At 42.2% G+C, this 11,587-nt stretch overlaps 1 pseudogene; it reads left to right on the top strand.

Moving 5' to 3' along the window:
- Positions 1-10,778, top strand: part of LOC106812724 — a 35,346-nt pseudogene extending 24,568 nt beyond the window's left edge.
- The last annotated feature ends 809 nt before the right edge of the window (positions 10,779-11,587 follow it).

Here is an 11,587-nt window from a genome sequence, read left to right as displayed (position 1 = left end):
GAGAGATGGCCGCTCGATTCGTGCGCATGCGTTACTATACTATAGAATTACGTATTCAGAGATGCACAGTTGCAATTCTGCTCCCTCGTGATTTAACTGTGTTATATTATCCCTTCTAGAATGAAACCCATGGTGCGCTTATTAGGGACACATGCCCGCATAGTGTAAAACATTTCGGATTTATATTTTACTGAATCTTTCTCTGTCGGAATTTCACTCATAAGTCGGAGGGCGGGAATAAGGAGAGTAACAACAAACTGTAACTGAGAGGTAAATGCCAATGGACACAATGATTTTCCAAAGAGTCAGACGATTTAGTATCAGTAACTATCAGTAGATCTATAGTCTGGTTATTTCACGAAATTTTGAACATTTTCTTTTATTATAACTGTAAAATATTGAATTAATTACATACACGAGAGTGGCGCGATAAATATATCGCCACTGGTTGCAGATGCCTCGCCATGCCGGTTTGGTTCTAAATAGTTTCTTCGAACACTGGTCTGCTGACGCGGGACCTACCTAGCAGGTAGTTAGCAGTGAGGCTGGCTGTTGTTAACCCGATCAAGGACATCTATAGGAGCCTTGCGTGTTCAAACAATGACCATTGACGCACAGATGTGCGCCATGAGCCCTGCATATCGTCCTATATCTACAACGAATGACCAGTCGCCACAGCGGCTGCGTAAAACATTTTTAGAATACTTCGAGAGAGTGAGTGCAAGATTAATGGATTAGTAGTTTTGTATCACTAATGGAGCTGCTTAGACAGTGAAGTATACTGAATTACTAGTTTTTCTTATGATTAAATCGTTCAACAGCTTTTGCAATGGCTGGATGACTGGTTTAAGCTGGATGTCTATATAAGTATATATATAAGATAGATAAATATAAATATAATTATGATTATATTAATGATTATAATGGCGCTGCCGTTAACGCTGAATTTCCTATAATGATATAAATATAATCAAGCATAAGATAACTATAATATTAAATATGATTATAATAATGATTAATTGCGCTGACGTTAACGCTGAAGTTATAATGACATAATATAATAAGATAGATAACTATAATTAATATGATTATATAATGATTATGCGCTGGTTACGCATGGTGTCTATAATGTAGTAATATGATAAGATAGACAATATAATATATATGAATAGATAATGACGGGTTATAATGTGCTGGTTAACGCTGATATGTCTATAATAGATTTATATAATAGATAGATAATATTAATATAATATGATTATATAATGATATAATGCGCTGGTTAACGCTGAATGTCTATAATGATATAATATAATAGATAGAAATATAATATATATGATGTATATAATAATATAATGCGCTGCGTAACGTGAATGTCTTACAGGCGACCGGCGCAGCGTTCGTTACTCGTGTAGGCTTCACCTTACCTCTACCATCCCTGTTCGAATCCGCGTTGCGGTTGGGGCAAAGTTTCCATCGTCTCGATGCGCGCGGGAGCCCGGCCGCCGGGCAGATTCGCTTATCGAGACGCGTTCCCACGCCCTCCCCATTGCGCAGACAGGCAGCAGCTTCGTTATCTCGTGGCCCCTGAGCACGGTGTTGTGTTGCAGGCGCGGCGCGGCGTTGTCGTAGCAGAAGGCCCGCTTCGCGCATGGTCTGTTGAGTAGAATGCTACGGGCTGCGCGGTGACCCCGGGCCGGGTAGAAGTTGAAAGAGTATTTTCTTGGCAGATTCCGCCCGCAGTAGCCAGCTTAGAATAGCAGCTTAGCAGCAGCAGCAAGCAGCCCCAGCAAGCAGCAAGCAGCAAACGGAGCGACCAGCGAGCGGAGCGAGCAGTAGCAGCAGCAGTACAGCAGTAGCAGCGAGCAGCATAGCAGCGGCAAGACATCATCATCATCAGCAGCAGCAGCCAGCAGTGGCAGCAGCCATAGCAGCAACAACAGCAACAGGCAGCAGCAGCAACAGGCAGCCAGCAACAGCAACAGCAGCAGCAGCAGCAGCAGAGAACAAGCGAACACATTACCACGGGATAGACGCCCTATAACGGTTGACATGTTATGATAAGAGTAGGAATGTTCATACAGTGATGTAGGGAGGAAATGTCTGCATCCCTAACACAAGCAGTAGGCAATGTTCGTACGTGAAGTGTAGGGGGAAATGACTTGCATCCTAGCACAAGAGTAGGGAATGTTCATAGCCGTGAATGTAGGGGAATATGTCTTCATCCTAACACAGACTCGTATAATGTTCATACGGAACTGTAAGGAGAAATGCTCTTCATCCTAACACAAAGAGAGGAATTGTTCATACGTGATATGTAGCTGGGAAATCGTCTTCATCCTAACCAAAGAGTAGGAATGTTCGATACGTTGCAATGCTAGGGGAAATGTCTTCATGTCCTAACACAAGAGTAGGAATGTTCATACGTTGAATGTTGGGCGGAAGATTGTCTTTCACCTAACGACAAGATAAGGAATGCTGTCATACCGTGAATGTAAGGAAATGTCTTCATGCCTAACACAAAGTAGTAGAATGTTCATACGTGAATGTTAGGGAAATTGTTTCATCCTAACCACAGAGAGGAATGATTCATACGTGAATGTACGGAGAAATGTCTTCATCCTAACACAAGAGTAATGAATGTTCATACGTAATGTAAGGGAAATGTCTTCATCCTAACACAATGTAGGAATGTTCATACGTGAATGTAGGGAAATGTCTTCATCCTAAACACAAGAGTAGAATGTTCATCGTGAATGTAAGGGAAATGTCTCATCAGCTAACACAGAGTAGGAATGTTCATACAGCTGAATGTAGGGGAAATGTCTTCATTCTAACACAAGAGTAGAAATGTTCAATACGTGAATGTAGGAGAAATGTCTTCATCCCTAACACAAGAGTAGAGAATGTTCATACGTGAATGTAGGGGAAATGTTCTTCATCCTAACCACAATGTAGTAGGAATGTTCATACGTGAATGTAGGGGAAATGTCTTCATCCTAACACAAGAGTAGGAATGTTCATACGTGAATGTAGGGGAAATGTCTTCATCCTAACACAAGAGTAGGAATGTTCATACGTGAATGTAGGGAAATGTCTTCATCCTAACACAAGAGTAGGAATGTTCATACGTGAATGTTAAAGAGAAATGTCTTCATCCTAACACAAAGAGTAGGAATGTTCATACGTGAATGTAAAGGAGAAGTGTCTTCATGCTAACAAGAGTAGGAAGTGTTTCATACGTGAATGTAGGGAAATGTCTTCATCCTAATACAAGAGTAGGGGGTTTACAGTTTGTCGCACGAGAAGACCTGACTGTGGCTGGAAAGCGAACGAGGCGCTTCCTTAAATGGCCGAAGACAGAGAGACCTAGTTTAGGCATAGTAAGAACCAAGGGGATACTGATTTATTACGCAGCTGTAAAATTCTGTAGTTATCAGCTTAATTGAGCCAGCACGTGCGGCCATTGTGGTTAGTTACGTATACAAGATTATTAATTAATTAAAATTAAAATTTTATTTAATTAAATTATATTTATTTATTTATTTTAATTAATTTAATTTAATTATATTAAGCGGCCACACCAATGGCTCTGCGCACTAGGCATGTTTTTCTTACCGTGCAGGACCTTGTAGCACTGCTGGCATGTATCCCGGCTGGACAACGTGGCCAGCGGAACCTCCCCATCAGTGTGTTCTGACAGGTCCCCACAGAGCCACAGTGTTGGGGTTGAGTCGACACTCATACAATGTCTAAAAAACGGTGAACAAATATCTATATATATATGTTATCTATATATAATATACAGCTCTTATATCTTAGCATCTACATTTACAATTTACATCAACATTCGTACATCAAACCATCTTAATTTGGATCTCTACATCTACATCTTACATCTACACTACAGCTACATCATACATCATACATCTAACATCTACATCTTACCATCTACAAATAGACATTACTACAATCTACACCTACATCTACACCTACATCTACTCTACATCTACATCTAACATCTACATCTACATCTACATCTAACATCTAACATCTACATCCTATCATCTACACCTACATCTACAATGCTACAGCATCTACATCTACATCTACAGCTACATCTACATCTACAATTACATAACATTAACCTACACTACAATCTACATCTACACTCTACATCTACATCTGACGATCTATACATCTACAACTTACATCTAACAACTACATCTACATCTACATCTACATCTACATCTTAACATCTACAACTACATCTACGATCTACATCTACATTTACATCTACATCTGACATTCATACATCTATCATCTACACCTACACTCTACATCTACATCTTCACCTACATCTACATCTACTATCTACATTCTACATCACATCTACATCTGACACCTACATTTCTACATCTACACCTACATCTACAATTCTACATCTACATCTACATCTTACATCTACAAAACTACATCTACATCTACATCTACATTTACATCTACTCTAACATCTACCATTCTTACTCCCTACACCCTACACCTACATCTATAACATCTACAGCCTACATCACAGTTAAATCTACATCTACATCTACATCCTTACATCTATCATCTAATCTACATTCTACATCTACATCTACCAATCTACATCTAACTAGCACTAACAATCTACAACTAATCTACATCTAATCATACATTTAATCATCTACATCTACGATACTACAATCTACATCTGTTACATTCTCACATCTACATCTACATCTACACTCAATCTATACAATCTACATCTAAGCATCTACATCTACATTAGAATCTACAGCTACATCTATAATCATATGATCTTCCCTAATGTTCTGCCCGGAATCAGGAGTGTAATTGAGTTAGATGACTTCTCTCACCTCTGCAGTCTATCCTGCGCAGAGCGATCTGTTCGTAGCCATCCGGACAAGATGACCAGGCGAACGAGCCGATCGGTGTTCTACAGCGTGCTAGCGACAGTATGTTCGCCGGAGTTCTGGCATTCATCGACGTCTGCAACACGTACATCACATGGTACTACGCACGCACGGCACGCAACGCACGCCACGCACAGCACACCGCTGGCATACATGATGCACGCACGCCGCACGTGACGCGAACCCACATGGCACGCGCACACGCGCCACAGTATGCGCGCCTGTACTGCATGCACGACGACGGACAACGCAACGCACACACGCACCGCCACCACACGTGCAACGCATGCACACACCCCACTTTCACTCGCTACACACGCGCCACCACACACACACACACCAACACACACCACAACACACACACAGCATATATATATTGTATATAATATATATATATGGTCCTTTAGTTCGATCGTGTTGTTTCAATACTCACCATGCTCTTTTTCTCTCGGTCCTCTCTCATTCTTTCTCCGTCTCTTCCATGCACTACTCGGTGCTACTTAGCAAACAGGGTCCCGTTGCCAGAAACAAAATTGGTCTTAACATTAGTCATAACGTTAACTTTTTTTCTTAGACCGTCGACAGAAACGCTGCGAAGTGATGAGAATGAAAAATCGTAGCGGATTTCCTCATAACAATACGAAGCAAAGTGATGTCGACGGTCTAGGAGAAAATGTTATTGTTAAGACTAATGTTAAGACTAATTTTGTTTCTGACAACGGGCCCCCTGTTTGCTAAGTAGCATGGAGTAGTACGTGGAAAAGACGGAGAAAGAATGAGAGAGGACTGAGAGAAAAATAGCATGCATGATGAGTATTGAAACAACACGATCGAACTGATGAACCTCCCCGGATGGTGTGCGCGAGGGTATGATAGAAAGATAGCAGAATTCAGAAGTTCTAAAGGGCCCCAGGTGCCTATTCGACGTGAGAGCTACTATACAAGCTTGCGTTCACATGTTGCAGACGTCGACGAATGCGAATCGGGCCAGTGTGCCGAGGGTTGCATGAACTACGAGGGCGGCCATCGCTGCGGGTGCCCCTTCGGTTTAACCCTACACTTCTACTGGAACCAGTGCGTCGGTACGATTTTATTTTATTTTTTTATTTTTTTTACCTTTTAAATTGTTTTTGCTCTGTGGTTTCCAATGTGGGCGGTACCACCCTCCGGGAGCTGCGGTTTACGTCATCTTATCTTACCTTACATTACATTGCATTACCTTGCATTACCTTGGGTTACCTTACATTACACTGCCAATTACCTTAGCTTAATTAGCTTAGCTTACTGTATAGGCCATATTTTTCGCATACAGATATTTTCACGAATTCAGACTTGACGGACAGTTTCGCGAGTGGGTAATTTCGCGGTTGGTGAATTATGAATTACTCGCGTGTTGTTATTTTGCACGCATTCGCGAAATTCGCGAAAATTAAACCACCGCGAAATATACAGCGTGTACAGTACCTTACCTTAACTAACCGCACCTTTCCTATGTTTTATATTTCAGATATCGACGAGTGCTTGACTAACATATGTGGCGCAGCGTCATGTTCGAACACAGTCGGTAGTTACCAGTGTAGCTGCCCATCAAACATGGACTACGATGCTAATCGAGGAGGCTGCATGGGTAAACACCGCTCTAAGGATTCAGGATCAGATATCTCAGATATATCAGATTGTATCTCAGATATATTTCAGAGATATCTCAGAGATATCTCAGAGATATCTCAGATAATGAATGCGAGCGATGTCTATCTCAAATATAGGCAATAGACGAATCTCCCGAAGACTATTGTACCTTCAACCTGGAAAGCTTGCACTGTTCGCAACAACAACAGGAACAATGGAAACAGCAGCAACAACAATGTGAACAACAGCAGCAACAACAACAACAACAACAACAACAACAACAACAACAACAACAACAACAACAACAACGACAACGATGACGACCAACAGCACGACGTTGACTGCAATAACAACTATGAGCAATGACACACCAATGACAACAACAACAACAACAACAAAAACAACAACAACAGTAGCAATAACAGCAGCAGCAGCAACAACAATGACAACAACAACAACAACAACAACAACAACAACAACAACAACAACAACAACAACAACAACAACTATGACGACAACGGCGACAACTTCTTGATGGCATGTTACGCGTGTTCGCGGCTTGTTCACCTGACAGCATTTCCTTTTCAGATAATTCGGTTTGCACTCAGGCACCATGTTCTTACGGTTGCCAGCTGTCTAGTCCGGGTGCAGGGGCCAGCTATATCTGCGGTTGTCCGCGTGGCTACCAGCCGATAGCACAAGGGTACGTGCTACCACTTACTACTTAAAGCCACGCTCCTATCGCGTTGTGGAGATTGCGAATATGGTTCAGGAGTAGCAGTTATCACGGGTTAAACTATTATTAATAATAGTATTCTTAAAATTACCTATTATTATGAATAAATTTACTAGCCACTTGTTAGTTGCGTAGAGGATAAGCACAATTAAACGTGAAGGAACACAGAAGTCATAGGCCATTCTTAAATGCCACTGTTAAATGTTTGAGTAATCAAACTCCAGGATCACGGTTGTAGGATTTCATGCTTAGTAGTGTATAAACCGCCTGCATTAACCTTTTTCCTCAGCCACTGCATAGCTACAATCAATCCCGGATCGTACGGACAACGTCTTGACGGAGGCATGGGAGGAGGTCTTGGTGGACAAGGAGGCTCTAATATACCCAGGGTATGTCAGACAGTGGGTGCATGCAAGAACATTGTTCTGCACCTGAATGATCAATATTTAATTGCGTATATTTGAGGGAGAGTTTATCATTTATAGAGGTAATTGTTTCAATTCACGTGTGTCCGGTTTTTTATTGCACACACAAGCATAGTATTTTTCATGTATTGTTTCATTTCGTAGTTATTTGAACAGACTATATATATATGTGTATATATATATATATATATATATATATATATATATATAATTACAAGGTTCTGGTAGGGGAATTTTCTGGTATTTGTCCTGCGTACACCACTTCAAAGTTAAATCACAGCAGAAGCTCAGCCTCCTGCCATATAATAGTGCTCGATTGTTTGAGTGTCAGTCACTAGCACCCGAGCCCACTATCCCACTACACATAGAGCCTTGGGCGTTGTTGCCTGCAGGTGCCACACTACAGTTTACCCGGCAACGAAGACCGCATCATCTCTAACGAGGGCTGCTTCACATGTAACCTTGGCAACCAGAACACCGATCCGGTACCGCTCGGTAGAGGGCGCCAGAAACGTGAGGTTGCTACAATCAGTGTGACGCGGCAGTCGCAGCAAAGCCGCCTGATCGCCCACAATCAACACATGAAGGTACATACGCACATTGCCACTGTTATTATTATTATTATTATTATTATTATTATTATTATTATTATTATTATTATTATTATTTTCAAAGTGAATCACGGCATTAGCCGGGGGCTTCTGGGTTGGCAGTGTCCCAACCTGGGACGTAAGGATTCAATCCAGAATTTTTCGCAGGATGTTTGCTGTTCCCAGCAGTGCGATTTTCTGCACTTCTTGGGCAGTGTGGTGGCCAGGGAGTTCCTTGAGGTTTTTCTCAAGACCATTCTTTATTAGACGGCCATATTGGATGCGTAACACCACTCTTGTTGCTTTTCAGAAGCAGCGTCATCAGATCAAAGAGCAGCCATCCAATCGCACGGCGAATATGAGCTCGCTGCTGCTGGGTGGACCAATCAGGTTGAACCTGACGCTAGCGCAGACGCGTCCGCACGGACACATCGTGCGTCTGCAGCCGTCCGTTCATCCGCTCCTGCACAACGTCAAGTACAGCATCGTCAGCGGCAACGAGCGCCATCTGTTCGTCATGAAGCACCACCAGGGGGCAGCATCGCTGCACTTCACGCACCGGTTGAAAGAGCCGGGCGCGTACACGATCGGCATCCGCGGGTCGCCGCGGCGCAGCAACGACGACGTGAAGCTGTACCATCTGACGTCGCCGGCCATCTTCGTCGTCGAGTTACGCGTCGAGGAATAGACCGGGGCGTCGATCCCACCACAGCGTCGCGCAAAATAAAACCTACGATTTAACCCCCGGTGGCGTGAGTGGGCGCGAGATCGGATGTGCTGAGTTGTTGCCATGACGACCGCAGCGCGTCGGTCTGCGCGCGTGATTCTGCGGCGGAGCTGCTTTATATGACGTTAATGTGTTCTTGTAGCCAGTGCTAATAACCTGAGCTGGGAGCAGGGACAGAGATGTTATTGTCGGGACGGGGCGATCGATCCCTCGTACCGCCTACCGTATTCTATTATCACTGCCATTTTAACAATGCTACACCCTTGCTATATTCCACGTAGCTCCACCTACGTGGCCGTTCGCGCCGCTACTACCTGTGGCGAACGAATGGCTGTATAGGTAGATGTGTATTCCTCGTGGGAGTATGATATTGTGAGCAAGGCGTGCTGTTGCTGTCATGCGATATAAGAATGCAAAATGCGCCGAGAGTCATCTTGCAGAACGTGTGGAGCTTCGTTAAAATACTCTATATACGCGGGGATTGCTATAGCATTAATCTTACTAAAATGGGGGGGGGGAGCTGCTGGATAGTCCTGCTTGTAACAGTAACAAGTGTCTTGCAAGAGCTTTGGTGGGGTTGCGAGCGGCGACCAATCAATGCAGGGTAAGAGTGCGCATGAGCGGTTAGATCTTCTTGCATCCATGAAATCGTAGGCCTGAAATAAAGGCATATTGAATTAGCCGGAAAGCTGCATTGTTGGTGTATACTGCTGCGAATGCGATGCATTTTGTGTTGTACACCTATCGTGGTGAACGCAGTTTCTTACTCGCCTATTTGCGTTGGTTTTACGCGTGGATTAAGCGCACTCACTTGCTACTCGCGGCTCAGCGAATGCGACACATTCCGACAAATTATATTTGTGAAGCGTAGGCAAGTGCATTTCTTATAGTATGATGTAAGGAAAGATGAGAACCGCGCTGCATTGTGGGGAAGCATGCTTGTGAAATTTTCAGCATTAGATTAGATTACTGTCCGCTGGAGATTTGTAACGTGTTGGCGTTTACATGCCTTCAATAATAAATCCTGCGAAGTAACAACAGTCAATCAGCTATCGTGTACATAACCTAGAGAGCCTTACCGGCAAACGGACGGAAAACAATATGATCGAGTATATATACGGTATTTAATATCTAGATGGGTAGCGCTAGTAGTATTAATAATTATGATACTGCATTGATTGTGGTTGCGTGCCCGGATGTAATGACGATGATGTTGTTGTTCGGTACGTCTTTCAGAGAGTTTTACAGCTGAGCTGATATCAAAAATATCAATGTAGACTTTGAACAAGCGTGATATATAAGCAACCGCGTGTGCGAAGGAGTCGTTGTACTGCGATACAATCTGTATAGAAAGATGACGTCCATATCAGTTCATTGAACCGATGATTCTTATAGTTGTCTTTCATTAGTTTGCGTTTCTGGTGCCTCGTCAAAAACATAGTAAAGCTAAGGCACTTACGACTAATGTTAATGTTACGAGAATAGCGTTAACAGAAACGCATCGCAGCTATGAGAAAACGTATGATAACGGGAACTTGGTAATATGCTGTCACAGGGCTGCTGCTTAAATGAGTATACTATCGATCACAAAAATCTAATTCATACACATTTATTGTACATGACGGGAATACATTAATATTATGATAGTTAATGACGTATAAATAATAACTGATAAAGAAAGATTAAATGTCTCTTGATTGTGTACCAAAAAAACACATCGTGTGCTTGTTTTCTTAGTGTGGATATTTTGATGAGTCGTGTCGATCATGTCTTATGTTGATGTGCAGGATTATGTCCTGTAGTGCAGAATAAAAAAAACGTGATCATGTAGTTTTTTCATCACCTTATTATTTATAGGTGATTACTTATAATATGCATGTGTTCCCGTCATGTACAATAATGTCTATCAGTTTAAGAATTGTAAACGATTCTCATCGAAGCAGCAACTTCGTGACCGCAAATTAACAAGTTCTTGTTATCGTAAGTTTTCTCGTTGCTGCGACGCTACTCGTGTCACTGTAATATTAACACCAGTCGTAAGTATTATCTTAGCATTATCTTTAGCCTTAATTTTACGATGTTTTTGATCACATGAGTACACAGTATGACAGTTACTGCATCGTACACGGGTACGATAATGTAACCTGTATTATGACTATATTCCTAGTAGCGAATACATGAAAACTGTCGGCACACTGGCAGGTCATCCGACGAGGAGTGCAAAGACCACATGTTTTTTTTATCCCCTATTCTATTATTGGTTGGCGCTAACCATAGATATATACAACACATAGATATATACAACATATAGATATATACAACAACATAGATATATTAATATACAACAATATAGATATGTGTTGTATATATCTATGCGCTAACGAAACAACTACATTGTTCGTAACTGATACTATATTGGTATGGACGAAAACAAAGTATAGCGAAACACAGACCTTCTCTCTCCCATCTCGCACTCTCGCCCCTCTCCCTCTCCCCCTCCCCCTTCTCTCTCTTCCATTTGT

Source organism: Priapulus caudatus, unplaced genomic scaffold (genome assembly GCF_000485595.1).
Source record: "Priapulus caudatus unplaced genomic scaffold, Priapulus_caudatus-5.0.1 Scaffold679, whole genome shotgun sequence".
Classification (NCBI taxonomy): domain Eukaryota; kingdom Metazoa; phylum Priapulida; class Priapulimorpha; order Priapulimorphida; family Priapulidae; genus Priapulus; species Priapulus caudatus.
Note: the sequence above shows the minus strand (reverse complement) of the source record. Positions and strands in the feature narration are given on the sequence as shown.